General features: G+C 36.8%; 1 long non-coding RNA gene across 3 annotated transcripts in view; it reads left to right on the top strand.

Annotated features, from left to right (window-relative positions):
- LOC121028757 (uncharacterized) overlaps positions 1-24,724 on the top strand; it is a 360,230-nt gene that overhangs the window by 243,131 nt on the left and 92,375 nt on the right. For all 3 annotated transcript variants that reach the window (XR_005789418.1, XR_005789417.1, XR_005789419.1), the window contains one exon: positions 5,532-5,601. This is a non-coding gene — a long non-coding RNA (uncharacterized LOC121028757). The remainder of the gene's footprint in view (positions 1-5,531; positions 5,602-24,724) is intronic.

Raw genomic sequence — 24,724 nt, 5'->3', positions numbered from 1 at the left:
TTCTGGTGCATTTCACGACTAGTGTTTAAGACTTCAGTTTGTCATGTGTTTTCATCATATATGGCAATTAAATGTATGGATTTTTTGTCTCTGGATCTCATTTCAGGCAACTCCATTTACTGTAGATTTTGATAAATTTTAAGAAAATCCTTTCTGTCTTCTTCACACAAGATATTGCAGACATTTGTGTTAACCAGGTCCTCTTGCTTATATTGCAAGTATTGTGTGACATTTTCTGACTCAAATACAATATTTCCATCACTATTCACCACAAACAGGAAACTATCCAATGCCTGTAATGAAAGTGGTCCTAAGGAGCCTTTAAAGGCTATCCTTTAAAGATACATCAGCTTTCTAAACATCATCTTCATAATTCATAATTCTTGAATTATTATGCATTTAATTCATACCTTTATAATTTCCTTAATAATGCACCGAACTTATAACCCTTTTCCTCTCCTGCCCCTGTGCTACTCTTGCCATGTATTTTACTTCTATATATTAAAACCCAAGAGACATTTTTATTATTGTTACTTTAATAAGTTAGCATTCTTTACATTTACTCATTCCGGTGATCTTCATACCTCCCTATAATTTTGTGCCTTATCATTGATTATTTTCCTTCTTGTGTTTCTTATTATACAGATACAAATTACATATTATCTGTTTTTCTCTTTGAAAAGTCCATTTCACTACTGGTCTCCAGTATAGGAAAATTTCATTGGTATTGTGGGTTTGGGTCAGACTGTGGACAATCGTGAATGTAGGCTGAAAGATATGTATTAATTGAATAGGTAATGAGGAGCCACTAAATTAAGTCATGCAGTGAGCTTTGTATCAATGTGCTAGACCATTTAAACAGAAAAGAAACCAGAAGTAGGGACACCGATTAGAAAACTATTGAAAGATACAGGAAGAACTCAAACTTGGTGGGGAGGTCACGACAGGAATAGAAAAAGGGAGCAAATTAAAAGATGTTGATGAAGAAGAATAGATGTGATTTAAGAACTATTCAGATATGGAAAAGAGAAAATGGCCAGTGAAAAATGGCTTCCAGACTTCAAGACCAGTAATGAATTTAACTGTGCTACTATTAGTACAATTGGAAAGTCGATAGGAAAAGCTGTACTTGGCAAGGAGGATGAAATATTGTGTGTCATGTTTCAGGAGCTTACATATTCAGGTAGAAATACCCAGAAGACAACTGGAAGTTTCAGAAAGATCGAAGATAAAAATACAGGTGTAAGAGACATTCACTATAAAAATGGAAGGGAATGGAAAAGAGTGTAGAGAGAGATTGTATTCCTCTCTTCTTATTCCACTTGCCTCTCCACCCCACCAGTTCTTCCACAGACTCTCCCCCCAGTACACCAGCCCATAGTCCTTACCTGCTATGCCAGACAGGAGCAGGCTTGAGAAGGGATGTTTGCAAAGACAACAGTTAAGTCTGTGACTTCAAGAAGAAAGTGAAGAAAGAGAATAAGGGATAGAAGGGCAACCCAAGTACTAACAGAGGAAAGAGCATATTCTGTGTCCCTAGGACCATGCAACTGAGGTGGTCATATCTAGGTTAAAATATATATATAATGCAATGTTCATAATTTAAGAAAGAGACTATCCATATATTTCAAATAATTTTATCTAATTATACATGAGTCTTAGGAGTGAAAGTTGTTTTATGATTCATACTTTTATCTCTGAAGTCTTCTACAATCAAAATGCATTACATTTTCAATTAGAAAAATATACACTTTTTTTTTGCTCACTTCCCTTCCCACTCTGAACCACCCTTTCAAAAAAATTTTTTTTCACTATATTAAACAGAACGGTCTGGTGTATGTCATTGTCTGAAAACCAGGGTACCCAGCAGGGAATTCAGCAATGAGAATAACAGTTATGCTTAACACAGTCCAGAAACAGAATGATCAGAAAAGTGGATAAAACATTTCAGGACTAGGAATAACTTGAATGCTGTTAAGCAATAAAATAATATTTTAGTTAATTATCTTAACTTTTCCTATCTCTGAAGAATAGCTTCATGTATAATGTTAACACCATAGCACAAGAAAGAATCTCTAGAGATGATCTGCTTTTAAGCAACTGAATAAGTCATCTAGGAACAAAAGTGGTTTAAAGCTCTTAAACATCTCCACAACCTCCTTTGACAACCCATTCAAATGTTCTGAGGTTATGATAGTGAGGAATTTCATATTTTATGTTTGATTATAAAATAGATTCTATAGGGTTAGAGAGAGGAATGACACTTGAAACTAAGTCTGAAATTCCATTTAAATCCCAATGGTTGTCTTGCTGAGAAGGCAAAACCATATCCAAACAGTAACATGTACTTCTAAACTCTGAGAAAGCTTGATTTAGAAGCATGGTAGAAATTCCTTCTTCCAAGATTCTACCTGAACAACACCCAGAGATGTCCAAATTCTCAAAAAGAAGTAAAATGTAACAATGAACAGCCCTTTGGGGGTATCCAATTAATGCTAACTATCCAGTTATTGGAGAGGAAGTCATTTGCTTTTTGCAACAAATCCAAAGTTGTTCTCCTATGAATAGACCTACTTCCAAAGGGTAAATATACATCATCAAGTGAAATGCACAAGCTGCCTATCCATTTCTTTCTGTTGTGAAACAAAATTATAAATCATAAGGATGTAAAGAATTTGATAACCAAATCCCCATTCCCATTGAGTAAAGGCAAACAACTAATCCTTACCATGTGAGCAGATATATGAACCATCACTTGAAAACTTAAAAATAGAATTTGCAAAAACCCACATCCAAGTGGCATACTGCATAATGGGTATGCTTGCTCTTCCTTGGGAACTAAAGGTTGAGTTCTGTTGCTGACAAAGCTGAACAGTGACCCAGAATTAAATAATGTAGCCATATTTCCACATCATTTATAATTTCAGGCTGGAAATTTTACCTCTCTTTGTAAGTTCCACTTAACTGGCTGTATCATAATAGTTGAATAAGAGCAAAACCATTTGACTGTTACTCTTTCATTATTAATTAAATATTAAGATTACTTATGATACATCATTTTGTGTTCTCCAACAGTCCTGATGAAATCACCATTGCTTTTATGTAAGATATTAAGTAGATGACTGGTCCTTGGAAAACTTTCTAAGTAACTGACATGTGATTCTCTGGAGATTTGCCCTCTAAAAATCTGATAATGAATCATGTCCATACAAGCACTTGCCTTATTTTTTAAGGGGCATTAACTAAATGTTTATCAATACTAACAATCCTTTTTTTCTCCTTTCTTAATATTGCCACTGATTGCAGATGGGGAATGTCAGGGGTTCCATAATGGTTTACAGAGTATACATTAACACATGAAATTAAAACAGTTGTGATTTCATTAACTTAGGTAACCATCTGGGAAATGGCAGGAAGATCTTCAGCTGGTAGAATTGGTGGTTGATCCCATTTGTATTTTCATAGTAAGCATCTAGATCTTTCATATTTTTTACATTAGCAAGTCAGAGGGTATAGAGGTACTCTTCCAAGTGTCTCCACATATCAATTTCATTCCCATAGTCTTCAAAGGGCCGGTTCTAAGGCTTTCTCTCCGAACTGTTGAGAGATTGGCTTATTTTCAATCCAAGAATGCACAATGATAGGAGTTACATGAAACCTCCTTATCTAACATTCCTAATAATATACCACAAACTAGTTAGCTAAGATTTGACTTGTTCCCCTGACAAATCAACACAGCTAAAGCTCAAGTCACCAAAACAGTACCAGGCATTCGATTCAGAGCAGGACTCAACACTCCCAGGTGTAATGTATGACCAGACCACTCTACCATATTTAATACAGTCACGATTAACCTCATTTGTGGCTGCCAATCTGGAAGTGGCAGGCAGGAGCCTGTGAAGGATCTTAAGTGAACTCTCAGCCACATTCCCCATAAGTCTGCTCTTATTTAGATAGCGGTGCAGATGGACATATCACAAAATGTGCTCATGATATGAAAATGTGCCAAAAGGAACAAGCAAGTCCTAACTTTGGTTTAGAGTCAAAGGTAGGAATGTGGATATGATCCAGAGCAATGCAGCACTGAGCACATGGAGAGACATTTAATGATTCATCTAAAAAGCTGGCTTTCAGGAGGGCTCTAAGGGTACTGGCCTCTGGCACGCTTGAACAGGTTTCTTTTTCCCCTAGCACTGCAGGTACTGAGACAAAAAGCATATAGCAAGTAGTGGGGCTAGTAAGAAAAGAGGATAATTGTGCCGTTATTTGGGCACTACCTTATTCTGTTCCCCTGAGGTTAGAGAAACAGTTTCCTTGAACTATATAATCTCATCTCTTTATCCTATATCAAGGATAAGATATTGCATTCTTTTGGAGTCAAGTAAAGTTCCTTTCAACAAATCTTCATGTTGGAACTTTCTAAAGCTCCGGCCCAGGGTTTCAATCTAAAATTGAGTAAATTTCCTTTGTATGAGAATGCTTTTTAATAAATTACCTCCCAATAAAACTATTTGAATTTTTTTCTAAACATCTTATCACCAATGGAAACAAGAGATGGCTTGAGAGCTTCCCCACCAAAAATGTCAAATAACCCCTTCCAAGCCACCTCAAATAAACATATAACCCTAAATAAAGCCACTAGATGGTTATTCATATATTACAAGAAAATTCCCCTGTTCTCCTTTCCTAACAGCCACTCCAAGCCTGTCCTATAGGGAAATTCTGGAACTAAAATGCCCCCCCCCTTTTTAAAATTTGTTTGTTTATTTATTTATTTAGAGGAGTGGGGGAGGGGCAGAGATCAAGGGAGAGAGAGAATCCCAAGCAGGCGCCCACTGTCAGTGCAGGGGCTGATGCACAGCTTGAACTCAGGAACCGTGAGATCATGACCTGAGCTGAAATCAAAAGCCAGATGCTCAACCAACTGAGCCACCCAGTCCCCTTTCTTTTTCTTCTTTCTCTTCTCTCTTCATCTCTGTATTTCTTAAAATACTCATTCCAAATTGAAAACTGTAACAATTTTCCTTCAAAGTCTCTGCTGTCAATAGATAGGAATTAGGCATTAGAAGAGAAAGAAAAATTTAATTAACTTGTTTGGTGGCCACATCCCTTAACATCTTCTTTTATTCCTCTTTTATTCTTAGGATGTGATACAGTATGATATAATACAAAGGTGTGATACAATTTTTCCATTTCTATTACAATAAAATGTCACATAGTGACTCTAAAGAGTAGATAGAATGAAGATCTGATTTAGCTGAAAAGAAAGTTGAGATCATGTGAAATCAAAAAGGAAGAAAATGGGGAAAATAAATCCAGTTTTTTCCCCAAAATCAGCTTTATGACTTAATGAAACTCATATATAGGTACACATTGTATGTTTGAAAGTCCCCATAATAAATGTGACAACTCTGAAAGTACTGGCCTTCTAAGACTTGAGCCTAGAGAAGTGGACAAAGCAACTAACTTGAGCCAATAGGTACAATGAACTAGAGGAATCCATAATAGTCTATCTGTCATCTTGGTTTCAGATGTCAATGGACCCACTGAACACAATGAAGATCCACTGAAAGGAAATGAGAACCTAGTAGAGTTCTCAAGGTAAGTCAGTCTCCTGGGTGAAAAGTACCTGCTCCTTCTTTGGTCTCTTTCTCCAAGCCTCCAGCATTTGAATCTAAATGACCATTCACAAGACCAAAAAGGCTTTCATCACAGGAAAGAAACAAGGTGCCATCTGTCACAGGAGCCATAAGGCATTAGAATCACCTCATTTAGGTGAATATTTAAAATGGACCTGAACAAAAGGGTATTCTAAGTCACCCAAATCCAAGAAATAGCAATAACTGAAACAATCAGGTCTGGACTTCTAAACACAGGGTACCCAAACCTTCTTTTTATCTGTAAACTCTGGTACTTTTGTTGAAGATTAAATTCACTTGAAATTTCTGTGTCTCAGTTCAGGCTGCTGTAGCAAAATACCATAGAGTAGGTGGCTTAAACAGTACATACTTATTTCTTACATTTCTAAAAGCTGGGAATTCCAAGATCAAGGCGCTAGCAGATTTGATATCTGGTGAGTCCTCTTTCCCTGGTTTGCAGATGGCTGCCTTCTTGCTGAATTCTCACATGGTGGAGATTGGTCATTTCTCTCCTGTCTCTTCTTAGGAAGACTATTCATGAGATCTCCACCCGAGTTACCTACTGTAGCCCCACCTCCAAATACCATCATATTGAGGACTGGGGCTTGAACATTTGAATCTGGTGCTATTCAGTCCATAGCAGTGTGTCACTAATTAAAGGATTTCCCATACTTAGTTGTCAAGAGAGAAGGGCTTTAGAAAGGTCTCCAGTGGTCAGAATTGGTCTTTCAGGATTGGAAAATCAGTTCCCTGCAAGAGAAAACCTAAATCCTACTTCTGAAGCCCAGGGTTTAGATTATACCCTTCTCCTTGGTTCCTTCCCAAGAGATCTCATCTCACTTATTCTAATGAGCTAATGCTCTTGGTTTGGCCTCCTTCTTCATTTTTTTTAATCCAATGACCATTCACAAAACCAACAAAATCATAGGCAATTTACCCACATTGGACACAATGTCTTATCAAACATGAGTCTTTTCTCTCCAGAACAAAGCAGAAAACCGAGATCTCAATGTTTTCAATCTTTTGTTCCCATGCAGTCAGTGAATTCTCAAGGAGAAGTAGTCCAGTGGTCAGAGTTTCAAGCCACCAGCCAGACATAATGTTCATCAGAAACACCACCTATATTCCCTGGCAGACTAAAAAATTTAAACTACTAAGACAATAGTTCACAAATAAATAATTTTCTAAAAAACTCTAGAAGATGCAAAGTATAAGCAAGCTTGAGCACATTTTCCTTTAACCCTTTACCAGAAATAAATTTATTAAAAAAATAATTTGTAATGTTTATGTAGAGTCAGAGATAACTAAACTCCACCCATGTGAATAACCCTCAGTTGCAAAATCACTGTAGGGATTTGAGGAGCCAGACTAGTTTATTTTGCATCTTCTAATGCCAGCAAACTAAACATGAACACTAAAGTGTGAAAGAAAATTCTTAAGCTGTTTTCAAATCACAGGCATATGTTTGGCTGGAAAAACATACTGAGGAACAAACACTTCAAAGGCAAATCCTTTAGAAATGGAATCACTGGCACCAGACCTACTGCCTGTTAAATTGTTTGACCAAAAAGACTGCTTCAAGAATCCTCAGTTCTTTACCCCTATAACCAAAGCTGGAATATTTGGAAGCAGTCCTGAAACCATAACTTCACTTGTGACACAATCCCTTTTCCATTACTCTGGCCAAACAGTCTAACTCTCTAAGGAACCAAGAATGAAGCAACTTCTTGCTCTTGACGTACCCCCCAAGCAAAAAGGACTTCTCAAAGGTGATTAATTGTGATACAAAGAGACTACAAAACTACTCCACAGATGCAACACTACTTCTGATAGTCATAATATTATCACTTTTAAGTTGTTATTTTCTTGTGGGCTCATTTCCAGCTCATCTTTCAGATTAGTGTGTATTTGTATGTGTGTGTGTGTATGTGTGTGTGTGTGTGTACATATACTCATATATGTTTAACAAAAGAACTTCTATTTAGGACTTAAAGTCAATAACAATTTTTAAACCACTTGATGGAAAGTTTGAGAGAATTTCTGTTTTGGATTTCTTTTGTCTTACAAATCAAGTATATATTTAATTCTCTGTGTTTACTAAATAAGAAGGCAAATAATAGAGGATGAGAATCAATTCTCTTTAAAAAAATATTTTTAGGATTTTTCATTTATCAAATCACAAATAAGCCATCCAGACAAAAACTCTTGGTTGGAATATAAATTATACATGTGAACATAAATTATAAATAGAAAAGCCATTATATACATATGCATATACATATGCATATTTCTGGGTGTTTATGTTCCTCATAAGAAGACTGTAAGAAGGGACAATTCCCATATCTCTTGGTGCCAGCAGCATTGAAATCATTTAGTAATAAATAAATAATTTTCAGAAGTTTTTCAGAACCAATCCATTTCCAAGCATTTTATGTGTATTAAGTTTACCTTTTATTCAGTTATAAATTAGGAAATTTATACCCACATACCAGGAAAAGTTCTCTGTGATGCTAATTAGTTTCACTATTATTTTCTGCACAAAAGCAAATGGCATTTTCTGTCTTATTCTCCACCAGATTGTGAGAGGCATTTTTCTCCTTCTGAAGCTCACTTGAGTATTCATTCATCTAGGCTGCTATGTTTTCTGCCCTCCTCTCTGGCAGGCCTCAGGCCTGAAGAATTTCAAGGCATCAAAAACTTTAGCAGAGACTGTCTAGGAGCCAAATAGCCTCACCCCTAGTGCTCAGAAGCCACAAATGCCTTTTACGTTGCATGCTAAAAGAGAAAACCTACTTCAAAAAAAGACAACTATTTACATAAAGCACTTCGAAAGCTCCCACTATCACCATCGTCACCTTCCAAAAACTGTCTCTTGATACTCGCTTATTGCTTAAATATATAACCCACTGTCCTGGAATCGTCATCTTCTTCCTGCTTCGATAACTCAAAAAGGGACATGATGACAGAAGCTCTTTTTGAACCCAGCTAGATAACATGAAGAGTTGATTCTGCTTTTGCCAAGAAAAATGAAAAGCAAAAGGGAATAGGTGGTTACATAAGACATTCCCAGTCCAGGCTTGCTCTGATTCTCCATTCTCAAGACTGGACTACCCTACAATGCAAAGTGATATAAACTCAACCTATTCTCATTACACACCTAGGTTATCACCCCTGGTTCATCATCAGTTCCATGCCTTGGCAATTATTTGTAAAACTGTAAGTCTCTCTGACCTTTAGTTTTCAGGATTTTTGAAACTAAAAAGCAAGTCTCAAAAGAATGAAGATAAAGACCAATTGGCAAGAGAAATGATGTCTGGCAGACATTTTCTTCAGATTAACATTCATGTCTTTTATTCTCATTTGGTAAACCTTAGAGAAGATCTCACATGCCCCCCCACCGCTTCCTTGCCCTGTTCTCTCCATCACCCTATCCCACGCCCAAGTTGGAATGAAAGTCACCCTTCTTTATGTTTCCATAACATTTTATTCAAGTAGTTATCACATTGCTTACATCATAATTGCATATATGTCTTGTTTCCCTACTGGATAGCAAGTTAGTTGAGATCAGAGAATAGGTTTTATTCTACTTTTTTTCTCTCCAGTGTGCTTTGAAATGAATGTTTGTTGAATTAAATCAAATTAAAGATAATAAAAAGTACTAGAATTAGTTGAATCCCTACTGCCTATATAGGACATTTATCATGAATAGTCTTTGAAGTTGAAAAGTGTCCATATGCAAAGCCTGTAGCAAAAATTGTGAGAGAGCGGCAAATGAACCTGGGGTACAACAGATTAGGAATGGCTTTTTTTTTTAAAGAAGGACATGGTATCATATTCAGAAGCTAAAATAAGCCTCCTATTATGCATATGAATGAGAACTTATTAAAACAGGATTGCATGGGGCCTATCTGAAGTAAATAAGCCCAACTATAAAGGAGTTTAAAGTAGTAGTTAAGAATGTGGACTCTAAACTTAAAGAGTCTCCCAATGGCCAATTTGGAGAATATTTGAGCAACAAAATAAATAATTATAGTAATAGATTATAACCCATAGAATAGAAACTCATTCAGTCTTCACTAATATAAATAATGACAGCTTGGAGCACCTGGATGGCTCAATTGGTTAAGCATCCAGCTCTTGATTTCAGCTCAGGTTGAAACCATGATCTCATGGTTCATGTGATCAAGCCCCACTTCGGGCTCTGTGCTAACAGCTCAGAGCCTGCTTGGGATTTTCTCTTTCTCTCTCTCTCCCTTTCTCTCTGCTCCTCCCCCAACTCATGCAGTCTCTCTCTCTCTCTCTCTCTCTCTCTCTCTCTCTCTCTCTCTCTCTCTCTTAAAATAAAATAAATAAATAAGCATCCAACTTCAGGTCAGGTCATGATCTCACAGTTCATGGGTTCAAGCCCCATGTTGGGCTCTCTGCTATCAGCACAGAGCCTGCTTCAGATCCTTTGTCTCCCTGTCATCTCTGCCCTTCCCCCCACTTGCACTCTCTCTCAAATAAACATTAAATAAATAAATAAATAAATAAATAAATAAATAATAACTGTCTCAAGCAAGTATAAATAAAACATTCAGGACAAAAGTATGATGAGAAGGAGGAAACTTATATTTTCTCAAAATGTCATTTGACACCAAATGAATGAGACTTCTTTAACAAATAAAACTCTACCTACCTCCAGTAAGTGGTCTTGAGGGACTGTATATATTTTATTCTTGTTCATTATATTTTTGAACTACATTTTCAAATGTCAAAGGCAAAAATGTATACTTGTAGTAGAAAACCCTGGCAGACACCACCCTAACCAAATGATAAAAGTTAATATCACCAGTGATGGAAAAATGCAAATCATGTGCCTCTGATATGATGTACTGAAGAGAATGCCACAACAGTTCTATGCATTTTAGCCAAAAAATGCAAAACCTGAATTTAATCTTGAGGAACTATCCAACAAACCCAAATTGAAGGACATTTAATGAAATAATTGACCAATATCTTTAATTTATTTTTCTTTTTAATTTTTTATTTTTCAAATTTACATCCAAATTAGTTAGCATATAGTGCAACAATAATTTCAGGAGTAGATGCCTTAGTGCCCCTTACCCATTTAGCCCATCCCCCCTCCCACAACCCCTCCAGTAACCCTCAGTTTGTTCTCCATATTTATGAGTCTCTTCTGTTTTGCCCCCTCCCTGTTTTTATATCATTTTTGTTTTCCTTCCCTTATGTTCATCTGTTTTGTCTCTTAAAGTCCTCATATGAGTGAAGTCATAGGATTTTTGTCTTTCTCTGACTGGCTAATTTCACTTAGCATAATACCCTCCAGTTCCATCCACATAGTTGCAAATGGCAAGATTTCATTCTTTTTGATTGCCAAGTAATATATATATATATATATATACACCACATCTTCTTTATCCATTCATCCATCAATGGACATTTGGGCTCTTTCCATACTTTGGCTATTGTTGATAGTGCTGCTATAGACATGGGGGTACATGTGTCCCTTCGAAACAGCACACTTGTATCCCTTTGATAAATGCCTAGTAGTGCAATTGCTGGGTCGTAGGGTAATTCTATTTTTAGTTTTTTGAGGAACCTCCATACTGTTTTCCAGAGTGGCTGCACCAGCTTGCATTCCCAGACCAATACCTTTGAAGAGTCATGATCATGAAAGAAAAAAAAAAAAAAAAAAAAAAAAGATGATGAACTTCCTAGATTGGAAGAGACCAAAGAGATACTACAACTAAATTGTTCTGAGTTTGACTATCTTAGATTCCTCACATAGTGGTATCATGTAGTTTTTATCCTTCTGTGTTAGGCCTATTCATTTAACTTAATATCCTCCAGGTTCATCTATGTTGTTGTAAATGACAGGATTTCCTTCTTTCTCATGGCTTTCTCCACACCCTTGCCAATACTTATTATCTCTTGTGTTTTTGACAAAGCCATTCTAACAAGCATGAGGTGATATTTTATTATGGCTTTGATTTGCATTTCCCTAATAATTATTAATGTTGAGCACTTTTCACATACCTACGGACCATTTGTATTTCTTCCCTAGCAAAATGTCTACTCAGTTCCTATGCACAATTTTTAATTGCATTATTTAGTATTTTGCTGTTGTGTTTTATGAGTTCCTTGTGTTTTTTTAGATATTAACTCCTTAACAGGTAATTTCCAAATATTTTCTCCCATTTGAAAGTTTACTTTTTACATTTCGGGGCGCCTGGTGGCGCAGTCGGTTAAGCGTCCGACTTCAGCCAGGTCACGATCTCGCGGTCCGTGAGTTCGAGCCCCGCGTCAGGCTCTGGGCTGATGGCTCAGAGCCTGGAGCCTGTTTCCGATTCTGTGTCTCCCTCTCTCTGCCCCTCCCCCGTTCATGCTCTGTCTCTCTCTGTCCCAAAAGTGAATAAACATTAAAAAAAAAAAAAAAAAAAAAAAAAGAAAGTTTACTTTTTACATTTTGTCATTGGTTTCCTTTGCTGTGCAAAAGCTCTTTAGTTTGATGTAGTCCCATTTATCTATTTTTGCTTTTGTTGCTTATGCTTTTGGTGTCCTATCAAAGAAATCACTGCCAAGCCCAATGTCGGGGGATATTTCCCCTATGTTTTCTTCTAAGAGTTGTATGGTTTTAGGTCTTACATTTAAATTTTTAATTAATTTTGAGTTAACTTTTGTGTATTGTATAAAATAAGGATCCAATTTCATTCTTTTGCATGTGGATCTCCCTTTTTCCTAACAACATTTGTTGAAGACACTTTCCTTTCCCTTTTGTGTAGTCTTGGCACCCTTGTCTAAGATCAACTGACCGTATACACATGGATATACTTTTAGGCTCTCTATTCTTTTTTTTTTCTAAAAAAAATTTTTTTTAACGTTTATTTATTTTTTTGGGACAGAGAGAGACAGAGCATGAACGGGGGAGGGGCAGAGAGAGAGGGAGACACAGAATCGGAAACAGGCTCCAGGCTCTGAGCCATCAGCCCAGAGCCTGACGCGGGGCTCGAACTCACGGACCGCGAGATCGTGACCTGGCTGAAGTCGGACGCTTAACCGACTGCGCCACCCAGGCGCCCCTAGGCTCTCTATTCTTAATGACTTCACACTTTTACAAAACTGCAGCCTGTTCCCAAAATATATTCAAATTAAGTATGTTAAAACTCAACAGTTTCCAAAGGATTCCAAAAGATTTTAATAGATGAATTGTTGAAGCAAGTAGATAGCTTCCCAAGAAAAGCACTTTGAAAAAGCAACCATATTTTAGATATATACATTCTTAATTAAGTTTTTAAAAAATCAGATTACATAATGGTAGGCATGTTTTGCCCTTTTAGAACTATCAAAGCTAATAAGCCAAATGAACAGCAATTTCTGCTTTTTTGTACTTGCAAGATACAGTTGCTGCTCTTTATTTGATTTAAAGATACATGCATAAAAACTACTTCTAAACCTTTTTAAGGCAAATGTTTCTTTTTTTGTGTTTAAATCCATTTAAATTGGATTTTTTTTGTTTTTGTTTTGTTTTCATTTTTGGGGGGTGATGGTTGGTTTTGTTTTACTTTTGTTTTGCCTCCAAAAAGTATGTAGTACCTCTTGGGCTCATTGGCAGGACTCAGATTTCATAAAACCTGAGCTGGAAATTACAGTCCTGAACTAAGACTCCAGTAACACAAGATTATAGAAAGTCTGGTATTATTTCAAGTCAGGATTTTCTTCCATATCCAATTTCACCCAAAGTCGAGCATTAGTCAGCCTGCACCTTTCATATAGCAGAAAGGAGATTTGATTAATATGATTTCTTTGTAGAAAAATCTAAGAAGATTAAGGCACAATGATATAGGGAAAGCATGCCCCTTCTCAACATGACATTCTTCAGCACTATATAGAGGTCTGAAGATCCTTCTAGTCATTAGATTGTTCATACTAGCTGCATTTGAAAGAGGCGGGAAAAATCTATCATCAAGGAAAACTTTCATTTTTTTTTCATATTTTAGTTTCCATCTCACCAACAGGTCAACAAATCTGGAGGTCGGTATCCATTTCACTCTATAGGCAGGAAAGAGCATCTTTCAAACAAATATTTGCACATTGTTTCCCCCATCCATCCCACCCCTCTTTTTTGGGACTGCATTTTGTGATGGTCTCCAGGGAAAAAATTAGAAACTTCTAGATGACTCCTGTACTCGGTGAAGCACGATGCAAAATAAATCTAGTTGGGGTGATTTCCGTTAACTATTTTCCATCTGCACATTCTGAAAATCTAATATTAACCAAGAGGCATGCTTTTCTGATAGGAGGAAATGAATTCAAAGCTAGTTTTAAAAAATGTGTATATCAAATGTCATGTACATCTTCCACTTTTACATTATGTGTTTGTATGAAATATATATATATGTTAAGAAAAAAGAATAAAATTAAAACACCTTTCCCTAGACCCTCTCAAATTTCAGAATATAGGCTTTATATTCCCACCGCTTTGCTCAAATGTAGACCATTTGAGAACGTGATAGATGAGGGAGTAAATTACTTTCAATACACCACTTCCAAGGTTGTTTTCTCCTTAGACTATCACATGTCAATTTGATGGATATGAATGTGAAGATTCAGTTACAATAGAAAGGGCTACAGGGTCAGAATTCACTGTGCAGCCGTCTTTGTACATCTCAGCAGCCCAGCTAAGACACCTCAGTGCTCACAACTTAAAGAACCCCTACTGTACCAGTCAGGGGCCCCTTGATCCTTGCTTCTCTTCAGAAATATGACAACCCACACAGGCTACCTAAACAGATACCAAACACTACCTTAGTTGTTGGGGGGAAGGGAGTGAAGCTGATAAGCCTGGTATTTAACAGCCATATGTTCAAATGTAATTTATATTTTAAATGATGGCACAAATAGTTAACTCCTGACTTTGAAAACAAAGTGAGTTTTTACCTGTCTTCACAATATTTACTGCAAATTATAACATAATACTAATATGTTAGTTAATTATGTTAAAAACTACTAGTTTTAATACATAAATCCTAGTATAGATAATATAGATTAAACCTATAGCATAACTCATCATAGACAAAGTAATGTAGTTATTTGAATATACAGGAACCACTAAAACTCAGTATCTCTTCTCAAGCAAAACCCTAAGTTTTTATTTTTAACATGACAAAGAAAGATATGTAAAACCAAGAGTTTGCAGACCTCATACAGAGACAATAATAAGTCAAGGATGCCACTACAGTCTCTTCCTAGTAGGTTGAATCATACGAAATTAACACTTTTGAAGGTGGTCACAAGTGGTCAAACATCAACAATTTTATATGTTTCCATATAATACTTAAAACTGTATATAATACAAATTAGATCTAGAACCTATCCACTTCTCATTTCCACCACTACCCTATTGAAGTCATCATCTTTCATCTGGAAAATTCCAATAGGTTCCTAATGGTCCCCTTGCTTCCACTCTCTTCTATAATTGATTCCCTCTTCTGCCACCAGAGTCTTCCTTTTTTTAAACTTTTTTTTTAAGTTTGACATGCATAAAAGTGCACAAGTTTTGAATACACAATTTGATGAATTTTCACAAACTGAACACATTCATCTAACCAGTGCCCAGATCACGAAATAGAATCTTCACATAAATAAACTCATACAATGTGTCTTTTCTTGCATTTGACTTTTCCACCTCAATAGTATATTTGAGCTGGCATTTTCTTTCATGCTATTGTGGGTAACAACAAATTGTTTATTCTCCTTGCCATGTAACATTCCATTGTATATATATATCACAACGTATTCATCTGTTCCACTGTTAATGAAGCAGCGTGATTTTTTAAAATGTTTATTTATTTATTTGGTGGGGAGGGAGGGAGAGAACATGAGGAAGAGGGGCAGAGAGTGAGGAAGAGAGAGAGTCCCAGGCAGGCTCCACATCCAGCTAAGAGCCTGACACGGGGCTTGATTTCTCGACCATGAGATCATTTCCTGAGCCAAAATCAAGAGTCAGAAGCTTAACCAACTGAGCCACCCAGGCGCCCCAAGAGTGATCTTTTTTAAATATAAATAAGATCAGGTAATTTCCCTAATTAAAAGTTCATTTGCTTCCCATTGCATCCAAAAGTCCTTACCATGGCACTAGCCCACCTCTCTAATTCACTGTGCCATGCCCCAGCACCCTCTCCCCACTGCCCTTGCTGTAGCCACACAGTCCTTATTTCTATCTTCTCTCCATTACATGCTAAGCTCTTTCCCAGAACAGAGCCTATACATAGGCTAGTTGCTTTCCAGAATGTCTCTCTGGACATTACCATTCTGTTCTCTACCCACCCAAATCAAGGCCCACATTTACAGGGTTGGCTCTGACTCATCCTTCAGCTTAAACCAAGATCGTGTTCTCAGACATGCCTTTCCTAACCTTCTTCTTTGGACTATCCCCTTACTCTATTTCACACCATCATACTTGTTTCACTTTGACTTTTTACTTTATTTCACCTTGACTTTTTACTTTGACACTGAGAGGAAAATACTAAGGATTAAATGCCTACATTTTTGATAGTAGAGAGAAATATAATATGGTTTATTTTTAAAGCAGAGCTCCACCTAAGGGGGAGGGGGGCACTGGGGGGTGGGGTAGATTTAATATCTAGGTTATAGCCAAACCTCAACTCATGAAATCATTCAATCAATTTAATAGAAATAGCCTTCTAGCTGGTTATATAATACAGAGTTGTTGTTTATTAATGGTTAACACTTTTTCACTTTGAATCTGTTGCTTTGGGATTATAGTCAGTCAGTATGATAAAGGGCTCCAGATGGAGAAATCTTGAGACCAAAGTCTTATTACTGCAATCTCTGAATTCCTAACTAGACTTCTAAGGTGCCCTGCAACACACCTTGTGCGAGTATTCCCTGCAGGCCAAGTGGCACCAACTTCCCACAAAACTATAAACAAAGAGTTCCAAGAACAAAATCACTGCATCTGAAAAAAGGGAGGTTTTATATGGAAAGCATTTACAGAGTTTTCTGCAAAGGTACAAAAAGTTTCTATGCAGGAAGATGAAGCAAATTTTACTCAGCTTTTCAAAACTAAACCAGAATGTTCTATCAAGCAACTAGAGAGGGTAAACCAGCAGATTTATGTAATTTGCAAGTCCTGGGCATTTCTAATTAAGAAAAAAAAGTGTCATGTTTTTAAAAAAAAGCAATGTATTTTTAAAAGGTAGTAGGGAAATTAAATGTGTTCGGTTGGGTTTAACTTCTTCATGAAAATAAGCTTCTTATTCTGGTAAGAAATGGGTCATAGCAATAAAAGTGTGCTGTAAATTCAACTTGACAAATGAGAAAATGAATTCCTGAGGGGAAGGCCTATTAAAGGAATATTTTAATTTAATCATGCAATGAATATTTCTGAGAAGCTTCTATATATGCAAGAAACTGCCTTACATATTTTAATGAGGTAAAACATAGTATTAGTTAATATAGTAATAGTTTCTTCTATTACTAACTTCTCAGCTATAATATAAAAAGATCAAATATAAGGAAAAAATGTGAAACTCCTATGTGAAGATGCCAGCTTCTAATATTCGCTTAAAAACTTCAAAATTCAGTAATGTGTTACACCCATAACTTAAAGACATGTGCAGAGCATTAGTCATTTCAATGAACAGAAAAACAGCCTGCTTCTTTGGTATAAAATGTGATATGATGCCACCTTATGGTTGAAAATTAAATATGATGATAAACAATCATTTTCAAATATATTTTCTAGATCCCTGGGGAGGGAGGGGCGAAAATAGTGAATACTACTACATCTAGAAAATTCATAAATATAAATACATAGAACCAACTTAATCCTGGGGATAAAGTATAAAACGGTTACTACTAAAGTGTGCAAGATCTGTCACACAGGAATTTTGTGCCCGTTCCAGGTATCTTCATAGCAAATGTCAGTTGGGTTTTCTAGGCTCAAATGGTTGTTCTTTACTTCCAACTTCAAAAAACAACAAAAATATAAAGTGAAACCAAGTGAATAGTGTTGATATCAACCCCATATAGTTTACTAGGTATCAGGATGAATGACTGAATGTGCCGTTTTTGTGTATCAAAAATGGTCAAATATTGGAAACTTCATATGGCTCCTTCCATAATAACTTTAAATGTTAATGCAAATTCTACAAACTCAAATAATAAGCAAGTATAACTTTAGTATTAGTCCAATATTGTGTCTGTCACTCCTCACTAAATGACCAGAGAAACCTGGCCTGGCTCTTCCCAGGTGCTCTTCAATAATGACACTTCTCTATGGTATACTGATCTCCACCCTGGGTCTCCTGTACTTTTATATCCTTGGTAATGATCTGTGATTCACTTCCAGTGAGCACTGCAGAAGTTTCTCACTCAGTCTGCAATTACTCAAAGTTCCAACTTTGAAGTCGAGCATCATTATCAACCAAAGTTTTGTAGTCCAGTAATTCTGTTTCTATTTACTATTGAACAAACTAAGGAATTTTGGGAAATGCAGATTTTCTTCAATGCTTATTCTATAAACTATCATGAAAATTTCAAAATTTGCTCAATTTTGCTCAATATTTGCTCAACATAAAGCCTCACTGGTTCCTGAGAAGAAAAAGTATCTTCCAGCCTGAGAACTACCTGAAATATTTATTCAAATATCCAAGATATTTCTCTTATCACCTATCAAATATTCTTCTTCCTTCCTCTTTCTCTAACAATGACCTTATAATCAAAATGTCCAGTGCTCAACTATTGAATCCTTATCAGATATGTTGGGTTATTCTACCTTAGCAATAGATTTTGGAAAAATACTACAGGAAAGTGATAGAAACCCACTTGTAAACAAGGCTCTATTTAAGGTGTACTCATGCATGTAAAATCACTGCAAAACTCAAGAAACCATATGAAAAATGTTAATATTAGGGGAAACTGGATGAATATTATATGGAAACTATTATCTTTGCAGCTTTTCTAAATATTTAAAGTTATTCCCAAACAAAAAGTTTATTTAAGGGGGAAAAGAAAAAAAAAAAAAAAAAAAAAACAAGGGTACCTGACTGGTTCAGTCAGTGGAGCATGTGACTTTTGATCTAAGGGGGTGTAAATTCAAGCTCCACCTTGTATATAGAAATTACTTAAAAGAATCTTTAGTGGTTCCTGTGTGGCTCAGTCCATTGAGCATCCAACTTCTGGCTCACATCATGATCTTATGGTTTCGGGTTCCTGAATTTGAACCCTGCTTCTGGCTTGCTGCTATCAGCATGGAGCCCAGATCCTCTGTCCCCCTCTCTCTCTGCCCCTCCCCTGCTCATGCACGCTATCTCAAAATAAATAAAAATTTTAAATAAAATAAAATCTTCAAAACAAATAAAAACAGCTTAGGAAATTATAACCAAGTCATAGCTAATTTGTCTTCTCTCCAATAGCTTTACCAGACTGAGGGCTCTTTTCCTCTTTTACACATTTATTTATGTATTCCACATAGACAAGTTCCCTTACATCTGTGAGCAGATTGGAGCTGCCATCTTACTCCTGAGAAAAAGTCCAGCTTGGTGGCTCCTAGTTTGAAGTTCCCTGATCCATTGCCAGTGTAGATAGAGACATGATTGCCCTGTGAGTTTAGGCAGGTCACTTCCCTCTCTGCACTTTGTTATGTCCTATGCCTAAAGAGACAGACAATTCTTACCTCCCACCTCTACTAGAAACGGAAAGCTAAAAGGTTAATCTGAACATATTTTTTAGGAGTAAGAACATATTTTGAAGTGCCAACTTCATACACAATATAGGCTATTACTATCTGATGGTTTTGTCAGCCTTAGATAGCAAGCTTCTGGAGGCAGATCCTGCTCTTTGAATCACAATAATTACTCTTGTGTTCCTTCATAAATAACATTGCAAATCCTTAACTCTACAGTTCTAGTCCTGAAATTTAGGATTCATTTATAGTAAGTAGCTTTGTAGCTACCTGTGAGTACCTCAATATTAGCAATCCGTTTTCTAAATATTGCATCTTCTAAATGTTTGTTTCACTTCTAATAGAGCACAAGGATCCCAAAAATCTGCCTTTCTAACCCTGTTTACATCCTGAGAAAGGACTTGTGCCCAGAATCACATAATAACACATAGACATCTGTTCAACGGCTCCCTTGAGCCCTCTCATTTGGCTGCCATTTCACTCCTGGCTATCTCACTGTTTAACCTTTTGCCTCCTCCAGAGCAGTTAGTGGAAGCCACAGTATGAAGAATGGGGGTTCTTAGAAGCCGCTGAGATCAAAAGGGTCCACCCTGCATGAATAGCATTTCTCTCTTCCTAGGCAGGTTCTGCTATTGCTGTGGGGGGGTAAGGGGGAAGGGGAGAGAAGTGGGGTTTTTTTGTTTTTTGTTTTTTCATTAATTCCAAGCAGACAACTTCAGAGTAGGAATTTAGAAGTTTCACAACTAGAAGAAATGCATAACTTAATGGTTATGGGTGATGTATACAGCCTTCCATGTTAAGGGGAAAGACAGAACCTAAAGATTCTAACCCCAAGTGGAACACCACTCAGACTATCCATGAGGAAATCTGATTAATAAGTGTTATCTGCCTGCCCTTCTCTTTCTTCTGACTGCAGATTTGTTTTTCTTAGAAAGTGACAGAGCTTTTATTTCCTACAGGCCCAGATTAAATATCAAACTGAGCCTAAAGAACTGAGAAATCCCCCCTGTGTCACCTTCTAGAGCCCCTGCTAACTTTTGCAACTCCAAAAAACAAGTCACTCCTGCTTTCCAGAAAACACTCAGGGAGCAGCACCAGCTCCTCCCCAGGGCCTCAAAGAGCAGAGAGGGCCTCCTACATTAGGTGCAAGAGAAAACCTCCACCCACCCCTTCCTCATCTTGCCTAAGGCAGGCTATGCAATCTCATCAAAAACATAGTGAGAACCATCAGTGTATGGAAGGACCTAAATACAATCAAACTTGGGGAATCTGACAAAGTTCAAATGGAGGAAAATTTAGAGCCGTGCTGTCTAATATGGTAACCATCAGCCATATCCAGCTATTTAGGTTTAAATTACTTTAAATTAGGGGCACCTGGGTGGCTCACTCAGTTGAGCGACCAATTTCGGCTGAGGTCATGATCTCACGGTTTGTGAGTTCGAGCCCCATGTCAGGCTCTGTGCTGACAGCTCGGAGCCTGGAGCCTGCTTCTGATTCTGTGTCTCCCTCTCTCTCTGCCTCTCCCCACTCATGCTCTGTCTCTTTGTGTCTCAGAAATAAATAAACATCAAAAAAATTTTTTTAATAAATTACTTTAAATAAAATTGAAAACTCTATTCCCCCGTCACACTAGCCATTAGTGGCTATAGTGCTGGACAGCAAAATATGAAGCGTTTCCATCATTGCAGAAAGTTATATTGGCCAGCACTGATATAGATCATACAGAGAACTACATTTGGATTCTTCAAATTCTGCTATGTTATCTTCAGTTCCTTTTAGAGAACATTCATTGACCATTTACTTTATGCAAGACATTGGGCAAAGTACATGTTCATACAAAGATGAATGGGATGGTAACTGAGCATCAGGAAATTATATTTGAGATTTTAGAAATATACAAGTAAACAACTACCTGTATTATAAGAAAGAAATGTGTGCTGAATCAGAAGAATAAGCAAATTGCTGTGCTTAGACAAATAGAGAAGGATAAAGCCATTTCACACTGATCTTCAGCAGTCCCAGAGTTCCAAGATGACAAGCACTGTCCTGATTAAGAAGCTGTTCATTTCCATGCTGCCTGCTCCATGTCAATGGCATTTGAATTCATACCATCAAAATTGCTTTGAAAACTTGTCCAAAATAAGATTTCTGGTGAGAAGAAGACATAAGAAATATAAGAAGCACAACGTGATAATGAAAGAACTCAGAATCTGGAGTCAGAAGACTTGTTTGAGAGCTTTCCCTGTTCTTACAAGCAGTGTGACCTTGGGTAAACCACTTAACTTTTCTGAGCCTTGAGATCCTCATTTCAAAGTGGGGGAAATAACCCCTACCCCATCTTCCCCATAAGCTAATACTATAAGAGTAAACATGATAACAAAGCCACCTTAGATACAGTAGAATGCTGTGTTATTATTATTATCCCTGAAAAATGATATGAGACTTTAGAGGACATATATAATCCATTACTGGCAAGTAAACTTTGAACTGCATGTGGAAAGTTCAAATTCTGCACAAAGAATGGTATCAAATTCTCAATCTATAAATCTTTGCTTAGATATACAAGCAAAAATATACACTGTCTGCCATCACCTCTATCTCTTCTACTGGGGCCATGACCAGCCCAAGTTCACTATATCTTAATCTCAGAGGACAGTCTGCCTCATTCCAGCATGAAGGAAGCCATATCATTGAGGGTGAAATTACTTGAATGACAAATAATTAAAAATTTCCCAGCTAGGGCAAGTCAGCCAATGAATGGGAAAGTGAGATAGGTTTGTTTGCTATGGAGAATAGAATGGATCAGTGGGATCATTGCATCAGTGTGCAAATGGAAGGAAAGGAGGCCTTGGAACAATCGCTAGATATGTGTTCTGTTGATTTTATGAGGAATTTTAATAAGAATTTCACACTTTGTAGCCACAAATTTTGAGTCTGTCTGTGAAAATGCTAAATGCTTCTGTAAACGTAAAACGACACCACTTTTACTTTCCTGCAACTCCTGGCAATAGCATGGGATGATTTCTTTTTCAGCAGAGAGTGTGACTAGATTGGGTTTTCTTCCAGATGTGTAGGGAATGGTTTTAATTACCTGGTGCCATGTCTTAATTTTTGAGCACCCCCTTGAACCTATTGGGTTTGGCAGTGCCAGCAAGAGTGGAACGTGTAGGGGACCTTCCAGCCATCCAAGCTATGGTTTTGCCATGCTCACCATGTAGCTGGCACAGACTCACATATAACAGAATAGAAATGCTTATACTGGGATGCAAACACTGAATAGCATAAATTTTCAACAAGGAGGTCTAAGGTTAAAATAATAAACTTCAAATGATGTATGCCACATGTGACATTTTGGTTCCAGACGTAACAACCCAAACCAAGGTCTTTTGCTTGACAATTCCAAAACAATATTACTCTCCTAGGTTTCTGATTTTGATTTTGCCTCAATTGCTCACAGATTACACTTTGGCAAACTTGAAGACAACACAGTACTGTTTAAAATGCACATGCCAGGAAGCCTTCGTGATGATCTGCACTAAATCATCTCTGAATTCTTCGTTCCTGTGGTCACTTAACCATTTCCACAAACGTGGCATGGACTTTTTCTTCTGGAAGGAAATTTGAAATAATCACTCTGAATAAGTAGTACAGTGAACTCTCCCCCTCCCCGTATAAAACAATAGACATTTGTTCTAATATAATTGGCCATTTATCCAGATCTCGGCAATTTATAGCTCAACTTTCTGAAACTGAAATCACAACATTTTAGTTGCAAATTAGACTTATCAGTCATGGAAAAGTACGGAAGTGGGCTCCAAAATGTCCAAGCTTTGGTATGCACTTCATAGCCCAGTTGAAAGGTCCAATGGTCTTTGAATTTCTTCATTGTTTTGAAATTCTACTTTTAAATTATAATGAAGACTTTGAAGTACATATTTTATCTTTAAATGCTTCAACTTTAATATCCTTAAGGTCAGAAGTATAAGACAATCATGGAAATAAGTATTATTTAGTTTTTTGTTCTATCACCATGTCTTTGTAAGGAGGGTAAGTTATTGATAACCCTCCCTCATTATGTTATAATAAGGCCCAAGATGACACAAATGATTAGCAATGAAGGCAAACAACATGGTTATTTGAAGGCCACTTTATTTGAAAATATAGTGATGGCTTTTTCCATACTTTAGTTGAACCACATAAGCATAGGTAAATTCTCAATAAAAGTACCACATAACACAATAATAAAACATTAAAAGAACAATGAGAAAATCAACCAGATTGTTTCTAAATCACAAAATTAATGTATGCTAGGTAGATGAATGCCTTTAAAAAAAAACTCTTCAGAAACACTATTTAAAGGCAAAATAATATATTAGGGCACAAGCAGAAATGGAGAAATGCAAATCAAACATAACCCAGGCATATCCCAATCAAAGTTAAAGGAAGCAGTGACTCTGGGAGAAAAGCCAAAGGAATTCAAATGACCATAAAATGTCAGAGCTGGAGGGATCTGAGAGCTCACCTATTCTACCCCAACATTTTACAAGTGAGGAAAATGAGGCCCAGATAAGGAATTAGCATAAATCGAGAAAAGGATTGGAACCAGTGTTAGGTCCCCTCCCTCTATTCAACCACTGCTCATGCTAATCTTTTTGGTTTTTTTTTAAGTTTATTTATTTATTTATTTTGAGAGAGAGAAAGACAGCGTGAGTGGGAGAGGGTCAGAGAGAGAGGGAGGGAGAGAGAATCCCAAGCAGGCTCTGCACCATCAGCCCAATACCAGGCTTGAACTCACAAACCACAAGATCACAACCCAAGCTGAAATCAAAAGTCGGACACTTAACCGACTGAGCCATCCAGGCACCCCTAGACCTCAGCCTTTAGTCCCAGTTCTGCTCATGACACTTAATTGTCAGTGAGTGACACTGGGCAAATCACAAAATCCTTCTATACCTCTGATTTCTCCCCTGTAAAAAGCAGGATAGTATTAACCACTCTATAGTCTTCATAAGATGATTATACAATATCATTATATAGACAATTCACATAATAAAGTTACACACTCAAAAGAATAAAAAGGAAATATCAAAGTAGCTTGTTTTTTAAATATTATTTGAAGCTACAAATGGATAGGAAGTTCTCAAAGTTAAAGGCCCTGAAGAAGCCTAGAGTCAGTAAATCCACAGACCAGTCATAAAACAAAGACGTTTTATCTTCTTTCAAATGCTTTTCTAAAGTTATCAAGTAAAAATGATGATGGAGAAGAAACGAATATCATGGCATCTGAATTAATAGGCATTAGACACTTGGAACATAGAACTGCAATAAATGTGCAAATTTAAATTTGGGAGTTTTCCTTTTGTGTTCTCCTTAT

This window comes from Herpailurus yagouaroundi, unplaced genomic scaffold (assembly GCF_014898765.1).
Source record: "Herpailurus yagouaroundi ecotype Mexico unplaced genomic scaffold, PumYag 100, whole genome shotgun sequence".
Classification (NCBI taxonomy): domain Eukaryota; kingdom Metazoa; phylum Chordata; class Mammalia; order Carnivora; family Felidae; genus Herpailurus; species Herpailurus yagouaroundi.
Note: the sequence above shows the minus strand (reverse complement) of the source record. Positions and strands in the feature narration are given on the sequence as shown.